We start from the raw sequence: 13,014 nt of genomic DNA, 5'->3' as shown, positions 1-13,014 counted from the left end.
TCTAGTGCACCTCCCCTAAATTGTAGATGACCGCAGACAGTGCCGCAGGTAGTGTCGCAGGGAGGAGAGAAAGGAGGCCTCTGATTGGTCAAATCTACATCCGCTCTACACTATGCATATTTCCTGTGTGTTACCTAATGGCAGAAACACTGGCTGTAGTGCCGTACACAACGCCTGGCACAACTCGGACACTGTCCCAGACACTGTGCAGGATGCAAGGTTGTAGCTCTGTGCCCCAGACTGTTCATTTGCACCCGAAGTCTAAACACGCAGCGCCATGGCCAGTCTTTTGGGAACACACACGGGTGAATTGTGTGTCTTCCAGTGTTTGATGAGGGGTTGTAGACTTTGAACAAGCTCATCAAACCAACACATGAACACCTACAATCCTAGCCAGTTTGTGAATGTCCCTCTTGCGTTTTTGCGTTGAATAACATAGCGCAAACCACACTTTAAAACTGGGCATAAATTAAAAAATATCTGCGTTATACCTGTGACAAGCTAACTACGACACATTTCTTGTGGAGTATACACAGCCCTTTAGAGTGTCATTGTAGTTACGACAAACTGTAATGAAAGAACATTCGGCAAACCTTCTGTGAACAACACTGCTGATGTAAAATCAGAGTCAAACTTTACCCCAGATTGTCTCAAAGACAGAATGACAGTGAGCCAAGATCTACGATGAAGGAGGGAATATCAACTGGGTCCAAGCAATATAACTTTGTTCTTGTTCTGTTTCAGACTAAGGAGGTTAAGAGACAGCCATGCTTTGTCATTAAGTTTGTGAGCTGTTGGATAGTGTCGTTTTCTGCCAATGGGAAATAGATCAGGCAGTCATCAGTATAACCTAAAAACAAAGCCAATGGGGCAAATAAATGAGGGCTGATTGACCCCTGATGGACTCCATATGAAAGAGGAGCAGTTGAAGACATAACGTTAGGAAATTTTACACAGAATATCCAACTAGTTTGGTTGAACAAAACCAATGAAGGGCGACACCCCTAAAGGCCACACAGTGCTTAGGACAGATTAAAATACTTTGACCAATAGTGTCAAATGCAGTAGACAAATCTAAAAGCACTAAAACACAAACTTTTCAGAGTCTATTAACAAAGATATTTCATTTGAAACCCTCAAAAGTGAATCTCTGTACTGAGAGCCCAGACAATAACAGCTGAGTGATACTATTGTGCTCTAAGAATGTTAATCACTGGTTTTAGACAACCTTCCCAACTAGAGATAGGCCTGAAAGTCAAATTCAGATCTAAATTAAACTATTTGAGACAAGACATAAAAACTGATGTTTATAAACGCTTAATAATCTAACTAAGGTTGACCTTTTGCAAGACAAGCAAAGACCTTATAGTCCCTGAATGTGCAAAAGCCTGAGATGACTTGCAGCTTTTATTGTAGCCAAACGTGGTTCTAAGTATTGACTTAAAAGGGGTTGATGCTCTATCATATAAAACCACTGAATACAAATCCTTGTATGAATACATCCGTGAGTTCTTTAAACATTAACACTGGCTGCGTTAATGACCTTTCTAAGAAGCACATACATTCTGGCCTCCCCCACAGCCCATTGCGGCATCTTTGAACAACTCAAAAGGAAGTACTTGAACACTAACACCCAGGAAGAGCGAATATACAACAGCTTAATGTTTAAACCCAGGAAATCATTTTCTGGTATAAACACTGAAGCTGTCAATAACTCATTATCTGCATCTTTATAACTGTTGATTGCAGTCTAGCTTTTCTTTAAATTTAAACCAAGAATAAAGCACTTGTTCAAAATCCTCCAAACAGCCATAACTACGGAGCAATTGTGAACTCTGTTTCACACCCATGTCTCAATAACAAGGCAGTAGATCTTTTATTCTACCTGCAGTCCCATTTGTTTAGGTTGGAACTGAAAGAGATCATCCACTCAGAAAAGTTGCTATAAGCGCCTGCCATGGGGAGCCTTGTGTTTGCAAGAAGAAACCAACAATTCTGCACTAAATTTCAGTGCAGATAAAGAGGTTTTTCTTTTGGCGCAGCACTTTGAAACATAAAAAAATGATTTTCTCTTCAATCCATGAAAATTTAGTCCCTATTTAAAATGTTTTATCTTGATATTTAGTCTTTCAACAAGGTTCTTGTAAATGAAAGGATGAATGGTTGCATTAATATCATTATATATGAGTTACATTTTACACATTTACTTGCACTATGTACTATAAGTAGCTTCTAAAATCTAATGCTATATCTCCTAGGAAGTTACTGTTTGTTGTTGAATAATGTTAAACTCTATGATGCTTTGGTTGTCATGTGCAATATAACCCAGTAAGACTTCATATTTGCTTTTTTCCCACATTTGCCAACCGTTTTTATTTAGCTGTAAAGCGACAAATAGCTTTTGGGTCTTTCTCCTGCTAGAAGGGGATAATCTACCTTCTGCTTAAGTACTTTGCTGGATTTTCCTGTATTCCTTCCTGTATTCTCCAGCTTTTCATCTAATCTGACCAATTTTCTGATCCCTACTGAAGAGTCACCTCAGCATGTAGCTGCTACTACTATGTATCTAGGTGGTGAAGGCTTAATTAGGGTAAGGCAGGCTAACTTGTGTCAAACTTAAGGTGCAATTTTCTTCTTATAAACGATAAATTGGTTTCGTTCAGGACTAGTAGCTGCTCTGTCAAGAGGTTCTCCCAATCTGCTGCTGTAGATCTCTGCAGCCCTGGCACAGTAACCATGGCACCTTTGATTTTTCAGATTATTTTGTTTTTGTTTATTCAATATCTTTATTTTGAAATGATATTAAAAACAACCTCTAAGATTTGGCATGAATAATTATAATTTGAAAAGGTGTCTTGGAAGAAAAGTAAAAAAATAACTAAATAAGCGATCCTCCTAATTGTCAATCATTCCTTATGAAAGGCCGCCCTACTGGCTCACAACCATTTTCACTGAGTCTGACATAGGCTGTTATTGAGACATAAATTTACAAATCTCCTTTTGGAAGGTAAGCTTGTATAAGCTATGAGAACAGCAACTTTTAAACAGAGCATGCACGAGGAGAAATTGGTTCTTACATACTTTTAATAGGCGTTTCCTTTCAGGAGCGGGTACAGGGTTGTGCATGTGCTTTTTTTTTAAAGTGGAGAAGGCGGGTCTTTGCAAATTGAATTGCATTGTGATTTCATTTTTTTAAATCACAATGAATCACAGAAACTCTGAAAACTCTAAATCCAAATAAAATGATGGCTGTAATGGGAGAGAATCTGTGCAAACCCCAAAAGGGAGAAGGTAGTTTTTCATGGTAAAAAAAAAACAACCTCACTGCTAGTAGGCGGTCATTAAATGAAACCATGAGCTGGGATCCCAGTATAACACTGGGAACAGCTGAACAAAGGACAGAAGTGGCTCATAATCCTCAGTGAATTAATGCACTGTTAACAAGACGAGAATATTGAACATACTGCAATAAAAATGAACATACCGTCTGATGGCTGCTGTTACAGGCTGCAGCATACATCCAGATTTATGGTGCTGCACTTGGCCAGAGGTCAGGAAACACTGGTATATGAAAAATGAAGATTAAGAGATTCTGTCTTTGGAAGGGCACAGGGTTTAATATACAACTGCTGGGAAGATGAGAGTGAGTAATTGTCATGGCAGCCTATTTATTTCTGGCCCGTGTTTACAATATGCTTCTTCATTTTCGAAAAAAAAAAAAAAAAGTCACAACCAGCTTAGAGGAGGGAACTGTCATTACTGGATGTTGAAAAGGGTAATAAAAATCTCACTGCTTCTTTTCCCTCCACGTGAAAATATCAGGACTCAAGATTATGAAGTCTGAGCTGCAGGGTGGTACAGTCGTCTTTTTGAGCTCTATTCGGACTTTGAAGTCAAACCATAAGAAAAGGGACCTAATAAGGATATCTGAGTATTTAAGTGGTAGTCAGTAATGTAAAAGAAATGAATGCAGCTCTATTCAACATTCTTGTGCCAGTTCTGTTATTTCAGCCTGCCTACAAGGTGTTGAAAACGCTTTCTTGTGGTGTTATTTCAAAGAAAACAATCTCACTGCATGAAGGAAATTTAAAGCTCATAGTCCGACTTTACATTAAAACCAATGAAACCCATTTCAGATCGTTAATCACTTATAGAAGAACATGTCAGGCTCAGTTTTATTTATTTAGCTATTTTGTTGTAAACCATTATTTAATCCAGACACAATCTGCCTTCATAAAACCAGCTTACAGATGCTTATGGCATTACATAAGGCAATGTATTGAATAAAATTCAACATCCTCCATCGACTCGTGTATAAAGCTCTTTATAACCAAGCTCCATCTCATATCAGAATCTGATTGACAAGTAGGTTGCACTTACAAGGAATTTGACCAGGTGTTGATGGTGCAGACATATTCAAAATACATATACAGAATGTATAGCTATATACAATACAAAACATACAATATACAGCATATAGCTATGTACTATATATATAGTAGACTGTGCGTTAATGTAATGCAGGAGGCCTGGAGATGCTACATTGGTGTAGCTTCTAGGTCCTGAACTGGGTAGGGAGAGAGGCAGTGTCAAGTGTCAAGGGGGTCTCTGGGCCTTGCTGATAAGGCTGGTAGCGGATCGGAAGAAACTGTTCTTGTGCGTGAGGTTTTGGTCTTGATGGTCTGCAGCCTTCTTCCAGAGGGAAGTGACTGAAATAGTTTGTGGCTATGGTGCGAGGGATCAGCCACAATCTTCCCTGCATACCTCAGAGTCCTGGAGGCATAAAGATCCTGGAGAGATGGAAGATAGCAGCCAATCACCTTCTCTGCAGACCGGACGACACGCTCCAGTCTACCCTTGTTCTTGGCGGTGGGACCAGCGTACCAGATGGTGATGGAGGAGGTGAGGATGGACTCAATGATGGAGTAGTAGAAGTGCACCATCATTGTTCTTGGCAGTTTGAATTTTTTCAGCTGCCGCAGGAAGTAAATCCTCTGCTGGACTTTCTTGGTGAGGGAGTTGATGTTCAGCTGGGGCTGAGTTCTTCCTGAAGTCTGAAACCATCTCTACTGTTTTTAGAGCGTCAAGCTCCAGGTTGTTGTCCCTGCACAGGTTGCCCAATGGTCAACCTCCCACCTGTAGGCGGACTTGTCATCATCAGAAATTAGTCAGATGAGAGTGGTGTCGTCCACGAATTTCAGAAGCTTGACAGACTGATGACTGGAGGTGCAGCTGTTGGTGTACAGGGAGAAGAGCAGAGGAGAAAGAGCACAGCCCTGGGGGGAAACCAGGGCTGGGAGTCAGAAACATCTTTTTCCATCTTCAAGTGCTGCTTCCTGTCAGACAGGAAGTCTGTAATCCACCTTCAGTTGGAATCAAACACACTCAGTTGGCAGAGCTGGGATGACTGTATTGAAGGCAAAACTGAAATCCACAAACAGGATCTTGGCATAGGTACCTGTAGAATCCAGATGCTGGAGGATATAGTGAAGGGTCAAGTTGTCAGGATCGTCTGCAGACCTGTTAGCTTTGTAGGAAAACATTAGGTAGTCCAGGAGGGGGTCAGTGATCTCTTTCAGGTGTAAAAGCACAAGGTGCTCAAAGGACTTCAGAACCACAGAGGTCTGGGCGACGGGTCTCAAGTCATTAAGTCCTGCGGACCTTGGTTTCTTGGGAACAGGGATAATACTGGAGGATTTGAAGCAGGTTGGCATGTGACATGTCTCCAGGAGAGGTGTTAAAGATGTCTGTGAACACCGGAGACAGCTGACCAGCACAGTGCTTCAAGAGAGAAAGAATCTGGTGCAGCAGCTTTCTGGGGTTCTGTCTTCTGAAGAGTTTATGGAAAGAGTTGTCACTCAGGTGGGATGAGGGAAGATGGATGGGTCTTTAAGGCGGGTATTGTGAGAGGTTAATTTGTGATTTTTCTAAGCTCTTTCCAGACAGAAGCAGAGTCATTGGCTGAAAACAGGTTTTGAGTCTTCTCAGAGTACAGTCGTTTAGCCTCTTTCACAGCCTTGCTGAACTTGTACTATGCATCTCTGAATCTGCATTTGTCCCCACTCTTGAAGGCCTCTTCTTTATCCAACGTTAACCTTCTGAGTTTGGCTGTGAACCAGGGTTTGTCGTTATTGTAACTCACCCTGGTTTGTGATGGAACACATCAGTCCTCACAGAAGCTGATGTATAATGTCAGAGCCTCTGTGTACTCATCTAGACTGTTGGTAGCAGCACTGAATACATCCCAGTCAGTAGAATCCAGACACACCTGAAGATCTTCCACAACCTCACTGGTCCACTTCTTTGATGTCCTTACTACAGGTTTGCAGAGCTTTAGTTTCTGCCTGTAAGCAGCAACCAGGCGGACCATGACGGGGTCGGCCCATTGCAGCACGGGGCACGCCGTGATAAGCATTCCTGACTGTGGTGTAGCAGTGATCCAGAATGTTATCCTGTCTGGTTGGGCATTTAATAAACTATCTATATCAGAGATCTGATTGTTCCTTATGATCCTAACAGAGCAATTTGCTCTCAGTCTGGAGGTTTAATAGTGGTTCTTAGAATTTATAAAAGAAGATGGTAGGCAGATCTTTTAGTTTTTATTTTAGTCTGTGAGGAGGACACTCTGTATACTTTTAAGAGTAGGCTTACATTTTTTAAAGACATTATAGTTAGAGTAGTTCAAGTTATCATAAGCTATCTCTAGTTATGATGCTATAGGCTTAGGCTGCTGGAAAACAATGGGATTGCTTTTTAATATTCTGCTTTATTCTATCTCTTTTCTCTCAAACTGCAGTACTTGTCCCTAAATTTATGTTCTCTACTTTCTTCGGTCCTTCCAGGAGTGAAATATTAGCTGGGTCTCTGCTATCAACGCTGATTATTGAGGATGGAGGTGGGCCTGTTTGTCAGTGTTAAGTCCTGTTTCTCTCCTAGACATAGCTATGGACCCCACTTTTACTATGACTAACCAAAAGTGCTCTCTTTCATCACTTTTGACATGAAAACTGGTTCAGAGGTCATCTGTTTAACTGTGTCTTTCCTGGACAGACCCACCTTTGGTGCTAGTTTATTGTTACTTTTTCTAACATAGTAAGTATTTACGGACCAGTGCTTCTATGTTCCTATTTTGTGTCTTCTTCTCTCAACCTGGTTTTGCTGGAGGATTTTTTTGTTAAAAGGGAGTTTTTTTACTCTCTATTGTAGCTGCATTCATGCTTGGTGTGGGGCATTGCTGTAGAGTTAACGTCAAAGTGCATGCAAATATCTACTGTCACCACATGCTGATAGAGGAAAAACAAATCCTGCAAATGCACTTGATCCACTTAGCTGGGTGTCCTTTAAAAGAAAACCTTTAACCAATTTGCCTGTTTGATCTGCTTAAGTTTTTTTCTGTGAAGTTCCTTGAGATGACATACGTATGTCATAAGTTGGCCCTACAGAACTAAGTCAAATTATATTAAATCAGTTATTACCCTTGTTTGTCTGTTGTTGTTGTTTTTAATGAGGATATCCAGGTTTTAACCCAAATTTCTAGTACGGATGTATCTACCTGGAGTAGTGAATGAACTAAACTGATTGGATAGATGGTAAATCTGTCAAGAATAAAACACAGGGAAGTCATTGATGATGCCTAGGATGGGTAGACATTATCATTAAGGTCCTTTGTGATCATTTGGGGCCAAGTTCTAATAGCAGAATCAAGGTCTAGTTGTTTCCCTGCATCACCATAATATTTCAGTGCAAATGATGTTTCTCACAGAACTGCCGCATCACCCCCTGCTTCTGCCAAAAATAATTGCCAGGCAGACAGACTTATAATGAGCCCATTCCAACCAGTCAGCTCCACCATGTGTGCATCTGCAGGACAGCCAATAACAGCCTACATCATCATTCCAGTAAACATCATAGCATAGAGATTAGAAAAAATAACCTCTTTACTCGGCACTCAAGAAAGGGAGAAGTTGTTTGCATGAGCCAATGAAGAATTTGTTTAGAGTGGATGCAGGTTTTTTTTTATTGACTTTACAGACAGATGTTTAAACGGTCAATCATGGGAAAACAATTTCATCTACCTTAGCCTCACCACCCACGACAGTATGGGGTCTTCATAGTCTGACCAGATAGCTATGCCTCTTGAAATGTCCTTACAGAAAGTAGAGATGCTCTTATTTGGATGCAATATTCTAAAAACGTTGTATGCTTTGATATAAATGAGTAGAAATACACACTTACTCACCCAACTCCAGTTTATTTTCCACTTTATTTTGTTGTGAAAAATGGAAAACAGTCCTGAACTGTAGCTTAAACAAAGAGTTTACTGCAGTTATAGGGTTTGACAACAACGACTTGGCATTTTGCAAAGAGGGGGCTGAAAAATGTCTAGGTGTACTGACATCACTAAAGAATTTCCATGAGTCATGCTAAAACATCTCACTTCATTAGCTGTGTTTACCCATCTCAAGCCAACATTTTTTTTTCTCTTTTTTTATTGTTGTACTCTCCCCTGTAAGAGAACAACAATACCGTTACTGTTCTAATCACATTGTTGGACAATTATTCCACCCTTCCAATGCCAAGACTAACACATACTTAGTGGGTTTATCCAGCTTAATGACCTGGAAACTCTTTTTAGTCTAACTGATTTGTGTTTGCAGCTGAACCAATGTTTCATGCTCAAACTTATCTGAACATTTGGTGATAGTCACATGGTCTGTGTGTACTAAATGCAAAACAATGTTATTCTGTAGTGGCCTTGGTGTACCTCCAAGGCCCCCACAGTGTGTTTAGCTTGTGCAAGGGTCATCCATCACACAAGCTCCTCGTCGGTAGGCGGGGGGGACTCATCTCTCACCCCTGCTGAGACTCAATCTGGAAACTGGAAGAAGTCTCCATTGTGCCTGCAGCATTCTAAAACCTCCTGCCCTTTAGCTAAGACCTGACTTGATTTAAACCCTCTCCTTATGGAAATGAGGTGTGGCTCTGAATGCAGACATATAGGTTCAGGTAGTCAGGATTTTACAGATCTAGAAAGGTGAACGGAGAAAACTGCAAGTTTATTTGTTGAAGCAGTTAACAACTTACCTACAGAAAACATTTGTCTTGTTTAATTATGGGAACAGGGATAAAAGAGCTCTGACATGAATAAAGCCTCAAGTCAGAGCAGGCTGCAGAGGTCTAAAAAACACTGCAGCAGCAAACACTATTTAAAAATTTCTGCACTACTGACACATTTGCATTTAGTTATTTTCTCAAAGACAGATGATTATTTGCACACTTGTGTCCCATCAAAAGTCTTCTTGTTTAAACACTAGCTAAAAGTGGAACACCTCAAGTATTTGCAGGGAGAGTAACTAAGGAAATATTGGTGGTAGGGCAGAAATTATCAATAGACCTTTGAGTATCTGTGACTTAAACTGCCAATTTCTGTAAATGCTTCATATGTTTTATAGTAGAACTGGAGTTTTTAGAGTTGGTAAAACCCCGGTTTCTCTTGGACAGGTTGGCTTCAACCAATTCTAATCTCTATTGTCTAATCTGTGAACAATTATAACAGTTAATGAAAATTATGTTCCCTTGAATAGACTGTAATGTTTGGCTGTTTTCACGGATTATCGTTTTTATGTCAAATGGAGGCAGGAGGTGGTGTTTCCGCAATAAACATGCCTTGGTTACAAAACATGCACATTTATGGTCATAGTGAAAGCTAATGCACAACAGGTGTGTAAGACACACAAAACAAAATACATTTCTTATTTAAAGGTAAAAACCTTTACTATGTTGCTGCTGGTTGATGCTCCCAAGTTCCAGTGATGCTTTTCAAACACGTTCTTTGCAAAAGCTTCAAGACTTTTAGAATTTATCCATGAATAAAATGTGTGTTCTGTCTTTGTAGACTTTAGATTGAAGTATCAAATGTACACGTACAAGACCGGAGGCAATAACACTGACTTGAGTAACTTTTTTTGGGGGAAAAAGTGCACTTTAAGGAGTGAACTGCAATTTACTTTATATTTTTACTTGATAATACTAGTATGAGGTTTTGAAATAAATTTCTCCTTTAGTTATACTGTATATATTTGGATGCTGTTTAGTCGCAGTGCAACACAAAGGCTGCTAGTATGAATGCTCAGTAGGTTTATGAAAAATCCGGCATCTATAAAAGTCATGAACGTAATTTGTAAAGAAAGGAATTATTAGATTTTATTATCAAAGATTGTTACAAAAACCACATTGTCTGGTTGTTTCATTCCATTTTCATGATTTCCGAGCACAAATGTTGCTCCCCACAGAACTGCTGCATCACCCCCCTGCCTCTGCCAAAAATAATGGCCACACAGACAGACTTATAATGAGCCCATTCCAACCAGTCAGCTTCACCATGCATGCATCTGTAGGGCAGCCTATAACATCACCATCATCATTCCAGTAAACACTACTTCTGCTGTAGGCGCATTCACAAGGAAGGCAAAATAGACACATTCTAAAATATTTCTTCTTCTTCCTCATCATTTGTTTAAAACCATCAGCTTCACTATAAACGGATAGACTCAAATGTTAGCTTCTATATAAACAGCTATGAGGTTTTTGTGGTTAGGCTCAGTTTTAGTTTAGGAACCTTTCAGATTAGTCTTTGCTCAGCTTGCATTAAAAACTACTGTAAATGTGGAGCAAATGAAGACGATAGTTTTCACTTAAATTACTGTAGCTTTTTTGCTGTTTAAATAACTTTTATATTTAATTTTTTCGAATTACTCTGATCAGAAATGCTTCTCATATTCCATTTTCTGCACGTCCCACAGAAGAACATCAGTATAGTGCATAGCATCCAATCTCCATTTAACAAATACCTAATTATTATTAGTTTCTCTGTAAATTTTAATCTACTGTAAACATGGCAACAGTTTAAAGGTTCCCAAATCAGCACTTCAATAAACTGCAATTAGGTTTATGAGTATGAAGTTGTGTGAAAATTAAAGGCTGGTTTGGTTTTAACTGCTCTAGGTCTAGCAGTTAGCCCCAGCCTCCAAGTCCGGCTAGTAAGACTTGGTACCTAATGAAGATATTTCCTTAAAGTCGTAAGGAAATCCTATTTAAATGTCAAATCTTTCTGGCTTAAACATGTATACAAATGTACTCTTTATCACACAATATTGACCCAAAATTTATCTTTAAAAAAAAATCCTGTCTTAAAATCTGTGTTTTTTCCCCCGTTATCTTATACAGGCCAGTTAGTTATACGTCAGCTTGTGCACCTAAATTGGGCCAATCATATATCAATGGTCAAATTTTTTCGGTCATAGCATCTTGATTCATATGTTGCAGCTAATATACGCAACGGTTGAAAGTAGAATAATTAACTTTCCCATTGAGTTCCGTCCCAGTGCTCACGGGGATGGACGTCTGTGTCTTCAGCAGAGATGGCAAAAGTACTCACTTTCCGTACTTGAGTAAAAGTACAGATACTTGTGTTAAAAAATACTCTGGTAAAAGTGGAAGTACTGATTAAACTTCTTTACTCAAGTAAAAGTAACAAAGTACAGGCTTGTAAATTTACTTAAAGTATAAAAGTAAAAGTAGAAACCACTTTTTTTATGCCGTTGCCTACATTTTAAATGGATGTCTGCCAATCGGACTAGATCTCCGTTGTGTTCATTTTCAATCATCTCGTCGTCCATGCTACTATGCTAACGCCACCGCCACCAAGCTGCAATGATTTGCCGCCAATGAATACCACCGAATCTGTCGATTCATCTTGTAGTGGTGCGTCAAATGCAACGTAGATTCCCATCCAATTAGATTGAATTTGGTATTGATGACGTGAAAAATAATAACGGTAACTCCATTGAAATGATTCAAAACTAAAGTAACGAGACAATTTTTTTAAAATGTAAGGAGTAGAAAGTACATATATTTGTGTAAAAATGTAAGGAGTAGAAGTAAAAAGTCGGCATAAAAATAAGTAGTAAAGTAAAGTAAAAATATCAGAAAAATCTACTTGAGTACAGTAACAAAGTATTTGTACTTCGTTACTTCCCATCTCTGGTCTTCAGCAGGCGTAGAGCTAACAGAACTGGCAGCGTTGTGAGGAAAGGGCTCAAACATGTACGGCTGTAAGCCTTCTACACCAAACCAAGCTTCTGCCGCCCTGGCGTCCTCTTCCACAACATCTTCGTCCCCACCTTTCACCTCTAAAAATGTATGAGGGAGGAGACTCATCCACGACCTCCAACACTAAACTCTCCTCCTCTTGCATGTTTCTGCTGTCCATAGCGTTCCTTGACAGTGTCGTTTCTAAGTCACCAATTTAGTCCTACTTGGTCCCAATGGAATTTCCCATTGGGAACCTACTAGCACTAAGTTGCTAACCGGTTAGCAAGATGCTTCCGAGAAACCGGCCACAATCAAACTTGCTTGCGAAACTTCCGCCATAACAATCCTGCTCCCTTGATAAACAACCAATCACATTCACTTCATTCACTCATGAAAAGTTGTGAGCCATTCGGGAGAATTCCGAAATGCAACGGTTGGAAGAGCAGTTTCCCTACGACTTTAAAGAGCCCAGTCACGTAATATGACTATAATAAAAACATAAATAAAAAAGCGAAATGACATAGACATATCTTTAAGGGAACAACAAGTAATAATGCCACCCAGTGTTTCAAACTGTAACAACACACAAAACACATATTGCCTCCACCGCCCCTAGAGGAAGTGCTGTGCAGGATACCATGTCAAGAGAGACAATGACGTAGGGCAAGATAACAATAGAAGACGATTCAACCTAAATAAGTTGTTGTTTAAATATTTTCAAAGGATCCGGAGGCTTCTTTGTAACCCTCAAATGGCTCTGGAACCAGGAAGTAAAAACGCAATAAATCAATGTAGTTCCGCACCGTACCTTTATGTTTGAAAGGAAAAAAGGCAAATGACCAAGACATTAGGTGAGGTGAGGGTGAGGACCAATTATTACATGAGCTTTCTTGCTTATTGCTACTTTAAATAAAATTGTAC

At 39.7% G+C, this 13,014-nt stretch overlaps 1 long non-coding RNA gene across 1 annotated transcript in view; it reads right to left on the bottom strand.

The window, feature by feature from the left end:
- Positions 1-8,355, bottom strand: part of LOC119774241 — a 33,560-nt gene extending 25,205 nt beyond the window's left edge. Inside the window, exon 1 of the long non-coding RNA XR_005279502.1 lies at positions 8,240-8,355. This is a non-coding gene — a long non-coding RNA (uncharacterized LOC119774241). The remainder of the gene's footprint in view (positions 1-8,239) is intronic.
- Positions 8,356-13,014: the final 4,659 nt, after the last annotated feature.

The sequence above is a fragment of the Cyprinodon tularosa genome, unplaced genomic scaffold, assembly GCF_016077235.1.
Source record: "Cyprinodon tularosa strain WSP-4 unplaced genomic scaffold, ASM1607723v1 ctg803, whole genome shotgun sequence".
NCBI classification, from domain to species: Eukaryota; Metazoa; Chordata; class Actinopteri; order Cyprinodontiformes; family Cyprinodontidae; genus Cyprinodon; species Cyprinodon tularosa.
Note: the sequence above shows the minus strand (reverse complement) of the source record. Positions and strands in the feature narration are given on the sequence as shown.